This window comes from Orycteropus afer, unplaced genomic scaffold (genome assembly GCF_000298275.1).
Source record: "Orycteropus afer afer isolate SDZICR_OR568_19922 unplaced genomic scaffold, OryAfe1.0 scaffold00221, whole genome shotgun sequence".
In the NCBI taxonomy this organism is placed as follows: domain Eukaryota; kingdom Metazoa; phylum Chordata; class Mammalia; order Tubulidentata; family Orycteropodidae; genus Orycteropus; species Orycteropus afer.
The window spans coordinates 5,703,780-5,719,444 of record NW_006921808.1 but is presented as its reverse complement, the minus strand read 5'-3'; positions in this window follow the sequence as shown (position 1 = coordinate 5,719,444).

Genomic DNA, 15,665 nt, shown 5'->3' with positions numbered 1-15,665 from the left:
ACAACACAAATGGCAGCTATACACATGGACTTAGCCAGATGTAGTATACAGGAATCAGATTGACCACATCTGTGGCAAGAGGAGAAGGAAAAACTCAATATCTTCAGCCAAAACAAGGCCAGGAGCTGATTGTGGAACAGACTATCAACTGCTCATATGTAAGTTCAACTTGAAGATGAAGACAATTAAGTCCACAAGAGCCAAAATGTGACTTTGAATATATCCCTCCTGAATTTAGAGACCATCTAAAGAATAGATTTGATTCATTGAACACCAATGACTGAAAACCAGAAGAATTGTGGGATGACATCAAGAACATCATCCATGAAGAAAGCAAGAGGTCACTAAAAATATGAGAAAGAAAGAGAAGACCAAAATGGATGTCAGAAGAGATTCTGCAACTTGTCCTTGAGTGAAAAGTAGCTAAAGCAAATGGAAGAACTGACAAGATAAAAGAGCTGAACAGAAGATTACAAAGAGGAGCCAAGCAGACAAAGCCAATTATTATAATGAAATATGCCAAGACCTTGAGTAAGAAAAACAAAAGGGAAGAATGCACTTGGCATTTCTCAAGCTGAAAGAACTGAGGAAAAAAATTAAGCCTTGATTTGCAATATTGAAAGAGTTTATGGGAAAAATATTGAATGATGTGTGAGACATCAAAAGAATATGGACGGAATATATACAGTCACTGTACCAAAAAGCACTGGTCGATCTTCATCCATTTCAGGGGGTGCCATATGTTCAAGAACCATGGTATTGAAGTAAGAAGTCGAAGCTGTGCTGAAAGAATTGGCAAAGAACAAGACTCCAGGAATTGGCAGAATACCCATTGAGATGTTTCAACACACGGATGCCCCACTGGAGGCACTCACTTGGTTACGCCCAGAGATTTGGAAGAAAACTACCTGGTCAACTGACTGGAAGAGATCCATATTTGTACCCATTCCAAAGAAAGGTGATCCCACAGAATGTGGAAATTATCAAATAATATCATTAATATTGCATGTAAGTAAAATTTTACTGAAGATAAGTCAAAAACAGTTGCAGCAGTATACTGACAGAGAACTTCCAGAAATGCAAGCTGGATTCAGAAGAGGATGTGGAACAAGGGATATCATTGCTGATGTCAGATGGATCTTGGCTCAAAGTAAAGAATAGCAGAAAGTTGTTTACTTGTGTTTTATTGACAAATGCAAAAGCATTTGATTGTGTGGATCCTAACAAATTGTGGATAACATTGAAAAGAATGGGAATTCCAGAATACTTAATTGTACTCAGGAGGAACCTGTACTTTGACCAATGGGCTGTCATTCAAACAGAAAGAGGGAACACTGCAAGGTTTAAAATCCAGAAGGGAGTGCATCAGGGTTGTATTCTTTCACCATATTTATTCACTCTGTATGCTAAGCAAACAGTCCAAGAACCTGGACTATATGAACAAGAACTTGGCATCAGGATTGAAAGAAGAATCATTAACAACCTGTAATATACTGATGACACAATTTGCTTGCTGAAAATGAGGATGACTTGAAGTACTTACTGATGAAGATTGAAGAATATAGTCTGCAGTATGGATTACATCTCAATATAAAGAAAACAAAAATCCTCACAACTAGACCTATAAGCAACAGTATGATAAATGGAGAAAATATTGAAATTGTCAAGGACAAGAAAGCAATTGACACCAATGGAAGCAGCAGTCAGGACATCAGACAATGTATAGCCACTCGGCAAATTGGCTGCAAAGGACCTCATTCAAGTGCTGAAGAGCAAAGATGTCTCCTTGAGGACTAAGGTGCACCTGACACAAGCCATGGTATTTTCAAACACCTCATATGCATGTGAGAGCTGGACAATGAAAAAGGAATACTAAAGAAGAATCGATGCTTTTGGGCTGTGGTGTTGGTAAAGAATGCTGAAAGTACCATGGACTGCTAAAAGAACTAACAGGTCTGTCCTGGAGGAAGTGCAGCGAGAATGCTCCTTGGAGGCGAGAATTGCCAGACTTCATCTCACATACTTTGGGTATGTTGTCAGAAGGGACCATCCCCTGGAGAAGGATGTCATGCTTGGTGAGGTGGAGGGTCGATGAAGTAGGGGAAGGACCTCATTAGATGGATTGACACAGTGGCAGTGGCAACGGGCTCAAGTATAGCAAGAATCATGGAGCTGGCTCAGAACTGGGCAGTGTTTCATTCTGCTGTGCATAGGGTCACTATGAGTTGGAGATGACTCAACGGCACCTAACAACAGCAACAAAACCTTGATTTGCAATATTGAAGAATTCTATTGTCCAACCTTCCTTCCGAGGAGTGACTGGTGGGTTTGAACCGCCAGCCTTCTGGTGAGCAGTCAAGTGCTTTAGCCACTATGCTACCAGAACTCCTATTGAATGATGCAGGAATCATAAAATAAGATGGACAGAATACAGTCACTGTACCAAATAGAGTTGAATAATGTTCAGCTATTTCAGGAGGTAGTATATAATCAAGAACAATGGTACTGAAGGAAAAGACCAAGCTGCACTGAAAGCCATGGCAAAAAACAAGGCTGAAAGAATTGATCAAATACCAGTTGAAGTGTTTCAACAAATGAATGCAATGTTGAATGTGTTCACTTGTCTACGGAAGACAGCTCTCTGGACAACCAACCAGAAGAGAACCATATTTGTGCTCCTACCAAAGGAATGTGATCCAACAGAATGTGGAAATAATTGCACATTATCAATAATATCAAACACAAGTGAAATTTTGCTGAAGATAATTAAAAAATGGTTGCAGCAGTACATCGACTGGGAACTGGCAGAAATTCAAGCCAGATTCAGAGTAGGATGTGGGACAAGGGGTATAATTTCTGATATTGCATGAATCTTGGCTGAAATAGAGAATATCAGAAAGGTGTTACCTGTGTTTTATTAACTGTATAAAGGCATTCGATTGTGTGGATTATAACAAATTCTGGATCATGTTCTGAGGCATGAGAATTCCAGAACATTTCCTCATGAACTCATGAGGAACCTGTACATATACCAGGAGACAGTCATTCAAACAGAACAAGGGGATACTGTGTGTTTTCAAATCAGGAATGGTGTGAGTCAGTATTGTATCCTTTCACTATACTTATCCAATCTCTAAGCTCAGAAAACAGTCCAAGAAGCTGGACTATATGAAGAAGCGCAGCAACAGGATTGGAGAAAGACTCAGTAACAACCTGCACTATGCAGATAACACAACTTTGCTTGCTGAATATGAAGAGGACTTGAAGCACTTACTGATGAAGATCAAAGAGTACAGTCTTCGGTATGGATTACATTTTAACATAAAGTAAACAAAAATCCTCACAACTGGACCAATAAATATCATGATAAATAGAGAAAAGACTGAAATTGTCAACCATTTCATTTTACTTGAATCCATAATCAACACCCACTGAAGCAGCAGTCAAGACATCAAATGACACATTGCATTGGGCAAATCTGCTGTGTAACTCCTCTTTAAAATGTTCAAGAACAAGGATGTCACTTTCAGGACTAAGATGTATCTGACCCAAGCTTTGATATTTTCAATTTTCTCATATGCATGCAAAAGCTGGACAATGAATAAGAAAAAACAAAAAAGAACTGATACATTTGAATTATAGTGTTGGCAAATAATATTGAATATACAATGGACTGTAAGAAGAATTAATATATCTGTCTTGGAAAAAGTACAGTCAGATGCTTTTTAGAAGTGAGGATGGTGAGAATTCATTGCATGTATTTTGGACATGTTATCAAAGATACGTCCCAAGAAAGGGACATCATGCTCAGTATAGTGTTCCAAAACCAAAAACCAAATCCACTGCCTTCTAGTCAATTCTGACTCCTAGTAACCTCCATTGGGTTTCTAAAGCTGTAAATCATTATGGAAGTAGATTGCCTCATCTAACTTCCACAGAGCACCTGGTGGGTTTGAACCACAGACCTTCTGGTCAACAGCCAAACACCTCACCCACTAGGCCACCAGAACTCCTTTTAGTAGAGAGTCAGCAAAAAAGAGGAAGACCCTGAACATGATGGATTGACACAGGGGCTACAACAATGGCCTCAAATATAATAAGGATTGTGATTAATGTATAGGAACGGGCAGTTTTTCCTTCTGTCATACATAGTGTCCCTATGAGTCAGAACTGACTCTACTACACTTAACAACAAGGATACATAAATAAAATATATAGCAACAACTATATGTTTATGTGGGAGCTCTGGTATCATCGTGCCTAAGGCACTTGACTGCTAACCAGAAGGCTGGGGGTTCAAATCCACCAGCCACTCCTCGGAAGGAAGATGGGGCAATCTACTTCCATAGTGATACTGCCTCGGCAACCCTAGGAGGGGTTGCTATGGGTCCGTTCCTATTCGACGGCACATAACAACAACAACAACAACATATGTTTATATAAAAATTATGTATTTTAACTGCAATGCAAAAAACATTCATACCCAATTTCAATCTATCATTAATTCATTAACTTTGGCAATTTCAGTTATTTCCAGTGTTTTTCTTCCCCTTATAAATAATTCTGGGTTGATCTCTATTCCTCTAACATTTACTGTTTTGTGATTTTTTTTCTTTTGAATGAATTCTCAGAAGTAGTTTAATTGGACTGAAGGATTGAGTATGTTCTTGAAAATATATGGCTAATTACTTTTTAAAGACGGAATGAATTTTTCCAATTGTTCCAGCAATGTATGAGAGTGATGGTTCCACTTCAAACTTACTTATTAATTAGTAATTATTAACAATGGAAATTAATTAGTAATTATTAATTAAAATTTTATATTAATAAAATATTATTTAAAAACTGATGAAGTGAAGTAATATACATATTCTAAAAATATCCTTTCCAGGGTGAATTGGATTACACCGAGATATATACATAGGTTTGACAGAGAATATTTCTACATACGTTTTTTATATGTGCTACAAATATATACATGAATATTGTAGCGCATATTGTAGCTCACATTGGGGCAAAGTTATGAAAACTTTTAGTCATAACCAAAAAACTTGAGGGAAGGAATCACTGGGCCTGGGGGCTCAGGAGCACATTCTCAGGGGACATCAAGGTCATTTAGCATAACATAGTTTACAAAGACAAGATTCTGCATCCTACTTTGATGATTAGTGACCAGGGTCTTAAAAATTTCTGAGTGGCCATCTGATGTGCAGCAATTGGTCTCTACCCATCTGGGGCAAAGAAGAGGTGATGAAATTCGAAGATGCAAGAAAACAATTAGTTCAAAGGACAAAATGGACCACAAAAATCTCAGCTTCTATAACTCCATGACAGAAGAACAACATAGTGCCCGACTACCACAATCAACTGCTCTGAAAAGGATCATAATAGCAGGCCCTGGACAGAGTGAGAGAAAAATGTGGAATGAAACTCAAAATCATAAGAAAGACTAGACTTACTGATCATATAGAGACTGGTAGAATCCCCAAGGCTATGGTCCTTAGTGTTAGTCCTGGAACTGAACTCACTCCTGTGGCTTAATGTTTAGCTAAACAATAGATAGGCCTATAGGGTGAACAATAATAATAATAATAATAATAACACACCAGGTATGCACTTCTTAAATCAACTATATGGGATTAAAAAAGCAGCATTTACCAAGGAAGAAAGCTCAGAAGGCAGGAAGGGATAGTAAAGAAGGACAGATGGAAACAGTAAACATAAAGAAGTGAGAAGAGTGCTGTTACATTGTGGGGATTGCAGTCAATATAATAAAATAAATGTATGGATGGTTGAATGGAAAACCAATTTGCCCTGTAAACTTCTATTCATATCACAAGAAAGAGTTTAAAAGCAAAAACAAAATATCTTTCCCAGAAATTAATAATTACAAAGGAAAAATAATAACTTTACAGTGGATAACCCTGGCAGATATTTCTTTAACCCAGAAATTAATATCAACATCACCAGTAAAGGGACAACAACATAATATGTCTCTTAATGTGATTCACTGAGAAGGATACATCAGGTATATGGCACTTTTGTCAAGAAATGTATAACCTGAGTTCAGTCATAAAACAAACTGAAATTGAGAAACATTCTGAAAAATGTCAATGTTTTTCAAAAATGTCAATGTCTTGAAAGACAAATTAAGGCTAAAATGACTAAAGAGACATGACAGCTAAATGCTTTGTATAATCCTATACTGAATCCTGGATGGGAAAAATGTTACAAAGAATATACTGGTAAATTTGGAAAAATTGAATGTTAACTATTTGTTAATTGTATGAAATTAAATATCCTGAGTTTGAAAATTGAAAGAACATATTTTATTTTTAGGAAATACACAATAAAATGTTGGAACATAATGTCTACAGTTTACTCTTCAATGCTCAGAAGAAAATAATACAAACTCATACTTATATTATTTATCCACCCATCTATCCATCCATCCGCTGAGAGAATGATAAAACAAATGTGATAAAATGTTAGCAGTAGGAAAACCTTTTGAGGGGTCTATGAGGTTTTTTTGTGCTATTCCTGCAATTTTTTGGTAATTTTGAAATTATTTTAAAATAAAAATTTTAAAAAGAAGTTTATATTTGTGTTTTATGTTTACCCAAGAAACCATACATATCTGTCTATTTGATCTTCTTACAAGAGCCCTGTGTATGGGGTGTGTTCATGTGTGTGTGGGTACACACACATATATACACATATGTTCACAAGTTACTTTGTAGTAGCCTCATTTTACACATGAATAAATAAGCTCACAGAGGTTATGTGATTTGTCTGAGGTCAATAGTTAATATCAGCAGATGAATTTTGAAAACTGATTCTAGGTTAAGCAAGCAATAAAAGCTCTCTTAACTAATTCTGCTTAACTTCCACTTAGCTGATGAGCATTCTGCACTGTCATTCATGCTGTCTAATGTCCTTGTCATGATGAATCCACATCCTATGCCAATAGTTCCCTTTCTGGATTGCCCAGGTACTAGTGATCTTACTAGTTGAGCTGTATGTTTACCAGAAGTTAGTGTGTTTGTTCTTAACCTCTTCATCACTGGCAAAGTTTTTATCAAAATCACATAATGTACCTAAATCCCTCATAAACTGATACAACATGAATGTAAGAATAGAATGACTGTTTCTATGAAAACCATATAGAATATTTTGGAAAGATATTCAGTAAAAGCAAGTAGAAACAAATAAACTGCTGTTGAATTGGGTAACACATTAGGGAAAAAGTCATAAAAGTCTAGAAGCATTTTGTATTCAGATTGTTTCACAACAAGAATCATCATGTTTATAGGCTGCTTTAAAGAAATCTAAACCAGAAATCAAGAGTGATAAATTATGAATGCTGTTTATTCAAGAAAGCACCCAATTGTGGTCTGTAGATTTATTCTCAGAGAAAAGGCTTTGACTCTGTATCAAAAAATGTACATTTACACATTATTGTTGTTAGGTGCCGTTGAATCATCTCCAACTCGTAGCAACCCTATGTACAGCAGAACGAAACACTGCCCAGTCCTGTGCCAGCTCCACCATCCTCGATAAACCTGAACCCATCATTGTAGACACTGTGTCAGTCCATCTTGTTGAGGGCCTTCCCCTCTTTTATGGACTCTCCATTTTAGCAAGCATGATATCCTTCTCCAGGGAATGATCCCTTCTTACAATGACCAAAATAGGTGAGATGAAGTCTATGAAGTCTGGCCGTTCTTGTTTCCAAGGAGCATTCTGGCTGCACTTCATCCAGGACAGATTTGTTAGTTCTTTTAGCAGTCCAGGGTAATTTCAGTATTCTTCACAAGCACCACAACTCAAAAGCATCAACTCTTCTTAGGTCTTCCATATTTATTGTCCAGCTCTCATATGTATATGAGGCAATTGAAAATACCATGGCTTGTGTCAGGCAAACCTTAGTCCTCAAGGAGACATCTTTTCTCTTCAGCACTTGAAAGAGGTCTTTTGCAGCAGATTTGCCCAGTGCTATATGTCATCTGATATCTTGACTATTGTTTCCATTGGTGTTGATTACAGAACCAAGTAATAAGAAGTCTTTGACAACTTCAGTCTTTTCTCCATTTATTGTGATGCTGTTTATTGGTCCAGTTGTGAAGATTTTTGTTTTCTTTATATTGAAGTGAGGGAGCTCTGGTAATGTAGTGCCTAAGGCATTTGACTATTAACCAGAAAGCTGGTGGTTCAAGCCCTTCAGCCACTCCTCAGAAGGAAGATTGGTCAATCTACTTCCATAGTGATACCACCTCAGAAACCCAAGGAGAAGTTGCTATGAGTCAGATCCGACTTGACAGCAGTGAGTTAGAGTTTAGTATATTGAAGCGTAATCCATATGGCAGACTGTAGTCTTCAATCTTTATCAGTAAGTGCTTCAAGTCATCCTCACTTTCAGCAAGCAAAGTTGGGTAGTCAGCATATCAGTTTGTTAATGACTCTTCCTCCAATCCTGATGTCTCATTCTTCTTCGTATAGTACAACTTCTCAGATTATTTTCTCAATGTACAGACTGAATAAGTATGGTGAAAGGATACAACCCTGATGCACTCCCTTCTTGATATTAAACCAGGGAGCGTCCCCTTGGTCTATTCAAATGACAACCTCCTGGTCTATGCACAGGTTGCTCATGAGTACAATTAAGTGTTCTGGAATTTCCATTCTTCTTAATGTTATCCATTATTTGTTATGATCCACACAATCAAATGTTTTTGTATAGTCAGGAAAATACAAGTAAACATCTTTCCAGTATTCTTTGCTTTCAGCCAAGATTCATCTGGCATCAGCAATGATATTCCCTCATTCCATGTCCTCTTCTGAATCCAGCTTGCATTTCTGGATTCAAGCTGGAATCCAGAAATATACTGCTGCAACCATTTTTGAATTAACTTCAGTAAGATTTTACTTGCATGTGATATTAATGATATTGTTTGACAATTTCCACATTCTGAGGGATCACCTTTCTTTGGAATGGGACAGATATGGATCTCTTCCAGTCAGTTGACTAGGTAGCTATCTTCCAAATCTCATGGCATAGCCAAGTGAGTTCCTCCAGTGGGGCATGCATTTGTTGAAATATCTCAATGGGTGTTCCATCAGTTCCTTGAGCTTGTTTTGTGTCACTTCCTTCAGTGCAGATTTGACTTCTTCCTTCTTCATCATACTCCACCTCCTGAAATGGATGAACATTGACCAATTCTTTCTGGTACAGTGACTCTGTGTATTCCTTCCATCTTCTTTTGACGTTTCCTGCATCATTCAGTATTTTGCCCGTAGAAACTTTCAATATTGCAACTCAAGGCTTACATGTTTTCTTCAGTTCTTTTAGCTGGAGAAATGCCAAGTGTGTTCTTCCCTTTTGGTTTTCTAACTCCAGATTCTTTTCACATTTCATTATAATAATTGACTTTGTCTTCTTGAGTTGATCTTTGAAATCTTCTGTTTAGCTCTTTTATCTTGTCATTTCTTCCCTTTGCTTTAGCTACTCTTTACTCAAGCACAAGTTTCAGTGTCTCTTCTGACATCCATTTTGGTTTTTGCTTCCTTTCCTGTCTTTTTAATGACCTTTTGCTTTCTTCAAGGATGATGCTGTTGATGTCACTCCACAATTCCTCTGATTTTCAGTCATTTGTGTTCAATGCATCAAATCTATTCTTTAGATGGTCTCTAAATTCAGGAGGGATATATTCAAGGTCATATGTTGGCTCTTGTGCACTTATTTTTTTTTTAACTTCAAGTTGAACTTGCATATGAGCAGTTGATGGTCTGTTCTACAGTCAGCTCCTGGCCTTGTTTTGGTTGAAGATATTGAGCTTTTCCATCTCCTCTTGCCACAGATGTAGTCAATCTCATTCCTGGGTACTCTGTCTGGCAAAGTGCATGCATATAGTTGCCGTTTGTGTTGTTGAAAAAAAAGGTATTTGCAATAAATAAGTCATTGGCCTTACAAAATTCTGTCATGCGATCTTCAGCATTATTTATCACCAAGGCCAAATTTTTCAACTACCGGTGATTTCTCTTTGTTTTTCATTTTAATCACCATTGATAATCAGCAAATGTGATTGCATGTTTGGTCAATTTCAGACTGCAGCAGTTGGCAAAAATGTTCAATTTCCTCATCTTTGGCTTTGGTAGTTGGTGCATAAATTTGAATAATAGTAGTATTAACTGACCTTCCTTGTAGGTATATGGAGATTATTCTATCACTGACAGCATTGTACCTCAGGAAACATTTTTTTAATCATTCTTTGTGATGATGAATGGCATGCTATTCCTCTTCAGTTTGTCAATCCCAGCATTGTAGATCACCTGGTTTTCTGGTTCAAAATGGCCAAAACCTGTCCATTTCTGATCACTAATGCCTAGAATATCAATCTTTATGGGTCCCATTTCATTTTTGACAACTTCCAATTTTCTTAGATTCATACGTCTTACATTCCATGTTCTGATTATTAATGGATGTTTGCAGCTATTTATCCTCAGTTTGAATCATGCCACATCACTAAATGGAGGTCCTGAAAGCTTTACTCTATCCACATCATTAAGGTCACTCTATTCTGATGAGGCAGCTCTTTCTCAGTTGTATATTGAGTGCCTTCTGACCTGAGGGCCTCATCTTCCCTTTTGGTTTGGGCCTGGTTGCATGGCTAGGCAGCTGAATGGTGAGGTTGGTAATTAACTTCATGGTGGAATCTATTGGAGCAGCTGAATAGCTGCTTTGGGTATGTGGTCTGCTTCCTGTATGTAAGAAATAGCTTTGGGGCTACTCATAAAGTTGTCCAGCAAAGTATCAGACAGTGTTTCACTGCCTTTTATTAGGTTTTCCCTGGTCGATTCTTTGAGAAGTGGATGACCTCTTCCCTCTTCTGAGTCTGTCTCAGTCTGGAAACTTCAATGAAACTTGTCCACCATGGGCAACTCTGCTGGCACTTGAAACACTGATGGCACAGACTCGAGCCTCACAGCAACACACAAGCCACCACAGTACAGCAAAATTATAGACAAGTTCATTTCCTTTAGCATTCCAAATCTCTCTGCCACTTCCTGGCCTCCCTCCTATCTGTTCTGGTTGTCTACCCTGGCTCCCACTTCTTGCCTTGGGAGCTCTCCCTCCCCTTACCTGTATCCAACCAATGGCCCTGGCTTCTCATTTCCTGCCTGGGTGGGGGTTCTCCCTGGCCTTACCTGTAACCAGCTGTTGGTCCTAGCTTCCTGCTTATGTATCCAAAGTATAACATACTTTGGATTATTTATAATGTTTATTTATAATGTTTCTATATTATTTATCATTGTTTATGAATTATTGCAATACATAGTTTTTTATATTTAACAATAACAAACCACCTGCTTGTCCTAATTGAGACTATGAAATAGTTTCCCTTATACTATCAGATTATTTCCAGGTCCCCAAACTCCACTCCCTGAAGTTTATATTATATAACAGTCCTAAAGACCATCTACGATTCAGAATTTGGGGAAGGATTGCCCCATACACTCTCGATCTATAATGTTACTGACTGTCATGGGATTTACTGTAATACATTCAAATCCTCCTGCCTCTAGACCACTGTACAAAATCCTGAAGTACACATTCCTCAAAATATTGTACAATTAAATCATGGTGAGAAGTATTGAGATCACTACAATTTAACAGTTTGTTAATTTAAATAATATAGCTAATGGACTCTATATTGAGCCTCAAAATCCTTCTACCAGGCAAACAATTAATGTTTTGTTACCATTTGGTAATCATTTGAAGGCTCTGAATGTTTATAATAGATTAACTCTAAGTGTTGATCTGACCTGAAAAACCAGAAAATGACAAATAAAAACAGATGTATTTCACTGTGGAAAAGAACAGAAAACCAAACATCATTATCTATCTTTTCTCTCACTAATTGCTGCTTAAATAATAGAAAGAAAAGTTAACCTATGTCCTCTGTTCTGCCACTACTTTCTAGGCAATGATCATTAAATTTGTATTGCTGCTCCACATAGAGCCAACAGGTAAGAGTGAGCAGCAAGAGGTGGGAGGCAGCCCAAAGGGAAAGTGGGACACTGATGAAAAGAGCACTTTATTTGATAAAATTGTAAAGAGCAGTGTGCACCTTAGAGAAAGAATCTCTGAGTAATAAATGCCAGGTTTATGAACAATTGAGCCTCTCTACTCCTGACTGAAATTGCTCTTTAAGGTCAGCTCCATAAGTGCTTCCTTGGGTGATGAGGCTGTTCTGCTGAGTGGATTTGCAGCAACTGCTCCGCTATTGGAAATAGAAGGTGGTGTGGGGCATGGAATCTGTCCACTGTGTTATTGGGCACTGAAGGAAGTGATAAATAAACTGAATTGTTTTAATAAAGGAAAACATCCAAGAATGCACACAAACAAAAGTTTGTGAGTGGAGTAGCAATAAATTTTTATTTCATGCTAGAATCACATTCATTTAACAGAAGAAAATATCTCCTTAAGGTTGCTTTACCCTCCTGTAGTATTAACTGAGCTACAAATTGTTCAAAACTATAGCAATACAGAGATGGAAATTTAATTTCAATATCTGTCCCTCCCTCCAAAGTAAGCTTTGCCTTTGTGTGTTAAAGTTAAATACATGATCAGGCAATATAAGTCTTCAATATGTTACGAAGAAAATGGCACAAAATGGAAGCATATAACATATCCATGCCCCCCCCCCAAAAAAAAATGAATACACATACCCTGAACTAGCTATGGCAGTTAAAGATCAAAGCATTGGATCTCCTGTTATCCAGATGGTATGCCAGACACAAACATATCTTTCAGCCATCATCTACTAACAGAAGGAAAATAGGTGGACTATTTGTTGTTGTTGTTATGTGCCATCGAGTTGGCCTCGACTCACAGCAACCCCTCCTTGGGTTTCCGAGGCAGTATCACTACGGAAGTAGGATTGCCCAACCTTCCTTCCTTCTGAGTGGCTGGTGGGTTTGAACCGCCAGCCTTCTGGTTAGCAGTCAAGTGCTTTAGCCACTATGCTACCAGAGCTCCTAGGTGGAATATAGGCCATGGAAATATACAAGTTCCCTTTACGTGGAATACAACAGTGTCTCTCAGGTGTTATTTGAAGGCATTTGGAAAGGGATGGTAGGAAAGGGACTAGGATAAATGTCTCAGCACTAGGCAGTGGTGATGTTGATCACCAAAGTGACTTGGGAAATGTAAAGGAATGCCAGAAGTTTGGAATGATTCTGAAGAGATTTGGTTTGGGGGAAAGTGTCAGAAAAGGTTCAGGATTTCAGTTTTTATCATCAAATATTATGAGTCATTTAGTAGTCAACAAATATTCATTGAACACTCATTATATATCAAGCAATCTTTTAGATGTTGTGCAAAATTGTGAAAAACATGTAAATTCCTGCCTTATGGAGCTTATGCTCTAGTTGAATTTATTCACTGAGCCTTGCTGAGAACAAAGCAAGCATTTTAAGTCAGTTAGCTTTGGGCTAGATTAATTGCCTTCAGAATAAGAAAACAGACATAAAACAACCACTAAAATATGTTTCTACTCCCTCATGTCGTCTGTCCTCAACATTCCCGTATTGAAACTCAAGTTTACTTACTTGCCATGCACCCAAAAGTGGTAAGCTCTTCATTGGTGAACTAATTCCACACCTGATTTTCTTGCCAGGGTAGATGAGTCACAAGCATCCAAATTATCTCCTATAAGGTCAAGTTAAATATCATAATATCTTATCTTTGAATTTGTAAACCTAGGAATCCTCTGTGCTTTGGTTGTATAATTCCTTAGGAGCTATCTAGAAATTGTGGCAGGTGGAATTGAAACAACTACTGTAGAAAGAAACTTATGACATAAATTAGTGAAAGAAGGCATTGGATAAAGGATAACTCAGAGGGTACAGTGACTGACTGTTCTGGTTACCTAGTGCTGCTCTGACAAGAAAGTACCACCAATGGGATAGCTTGAGCAAACAGGAGTTTATTCTCTGTTTTGAGGCTTTAAGTTCGAGTTCAAAGTGCCAAGGTCTAGGGGCTGGGTGAAAGCCCCTCAACTGTGGGCTTCAGCTCTACCTTTTGCTCCCAGCCCACTGAAGCTAGAGGCTTTTCTTCACTTAGACAGCTGCTGGCTGCTGAGATTGACAAGTCCAAGGTTGACAAGTAAAAAAGGCATAGTCCTTATGTTACCAAATGGCATGACAGACCATTAATTCAAGTCCACTGAAAGTCCCAAGGTTGGCAGAGCATGGAAGGCTGCTAAACAATGACAAGACTTCATGCAGGGTTCAGGTGTGCCATAAACTAGAGACCCAAAGCTGTTTCTTACATATGGGAAACAGATCACATACCCAAAGAAGCTATTCATCTGCTCCAATAGATTCCACCATGGAGTTAATTACCATCTCACCATGGGGAATAACTACATTCAGCTTTCCAGCCACTCAAGTAGGCCCAGCCAAGTTGACAGACAAATTAACCACCACACTGACATAATAGGAAATAGAAATGATGTGCAGTTCTGTGCATTGATTTGTATGTACTGGGATTATTGCAGCTGGCCCTTGATAGACCATATGGGCTGGCCTTGACCCTTAAATCTCTGCATGCCTTTGGAGCAGCAGCTCTCACTGTGGCTGACTTCCAATTCTTGTTATTTTTGGCACTAGGAGTTCTGATCACAGAGTAGTTCAATATCATAATCCAAAGCATTAGATATGAACCATCTGGAAGAGCAAGCAACTTTAACCTTGAAGCCTACTTGAAAATAACCTTCATCCATTAAGCTCTGTGTTCACAAGAAAAAGGTAGGTTTTTTAGAGTATATTTCAAAATGCCTAGGGGTCTTGGGAGCCATTCACCTCAGAAGAGACTGACATCCAACCACTATAGAAAGTCTTCTTTTCCATCTGCTTAGCACCAATTTACCAATTACTTGCATAGTGGGAGATACAATAAACAGGGCTAAGAAGGTAACAAAACTCACTCTAAGATGCTAAGGAATAGAAAGCACAAAGGGCATGCCTGTAATAAATGAATTAGATTATTCAGCACCAGAAATGTAGGTAAATAAACCAGTGGTTCTTACTATGGACTCACAGGGCAGAAAAAGACATAGGTGAGAACTAAAAGATGAGAAATTAACCCCAAAATTTTTATGCTGAGGCTCTCTATAGTTCCCACAGGACACACGAATATCTGCATATATTTGAACTGCATCTTTCATGCCCATGGCACTCTTAGTTTATCATGTACCCCAGTAAGTTCCTGAGACTGTACCAATAAACAATTACAAAGAGGAAATATAATTCTCCAGAGTAAGTCAATGAAAATACACAGAATATAAATCCAGAGTTCTGTTTTGTATGTGCTGAGTTAACTACCCAGACAGTGGTTCTTCAGAAGAAATCACATCTCTTCATAGTGACTCTCTTCAGGAAAGCGTACTGTAATGTTAGAGGAAAAAGTGTCACATCTCCTGTCTATATAGTGTAACATGAGATAGGAGCTAAAGTTGTCTCTTGTAAATGAAGCATAACTGTGTTCAGATAGGCAGGATGCTGAAGCATATTGAACATGAGCCAGCAACAGTCTTTCTGTTCTCTGGATTTGACTCACATGGTCCAAGCACAGACTTATATCTGGAGCACTACAATGGAAA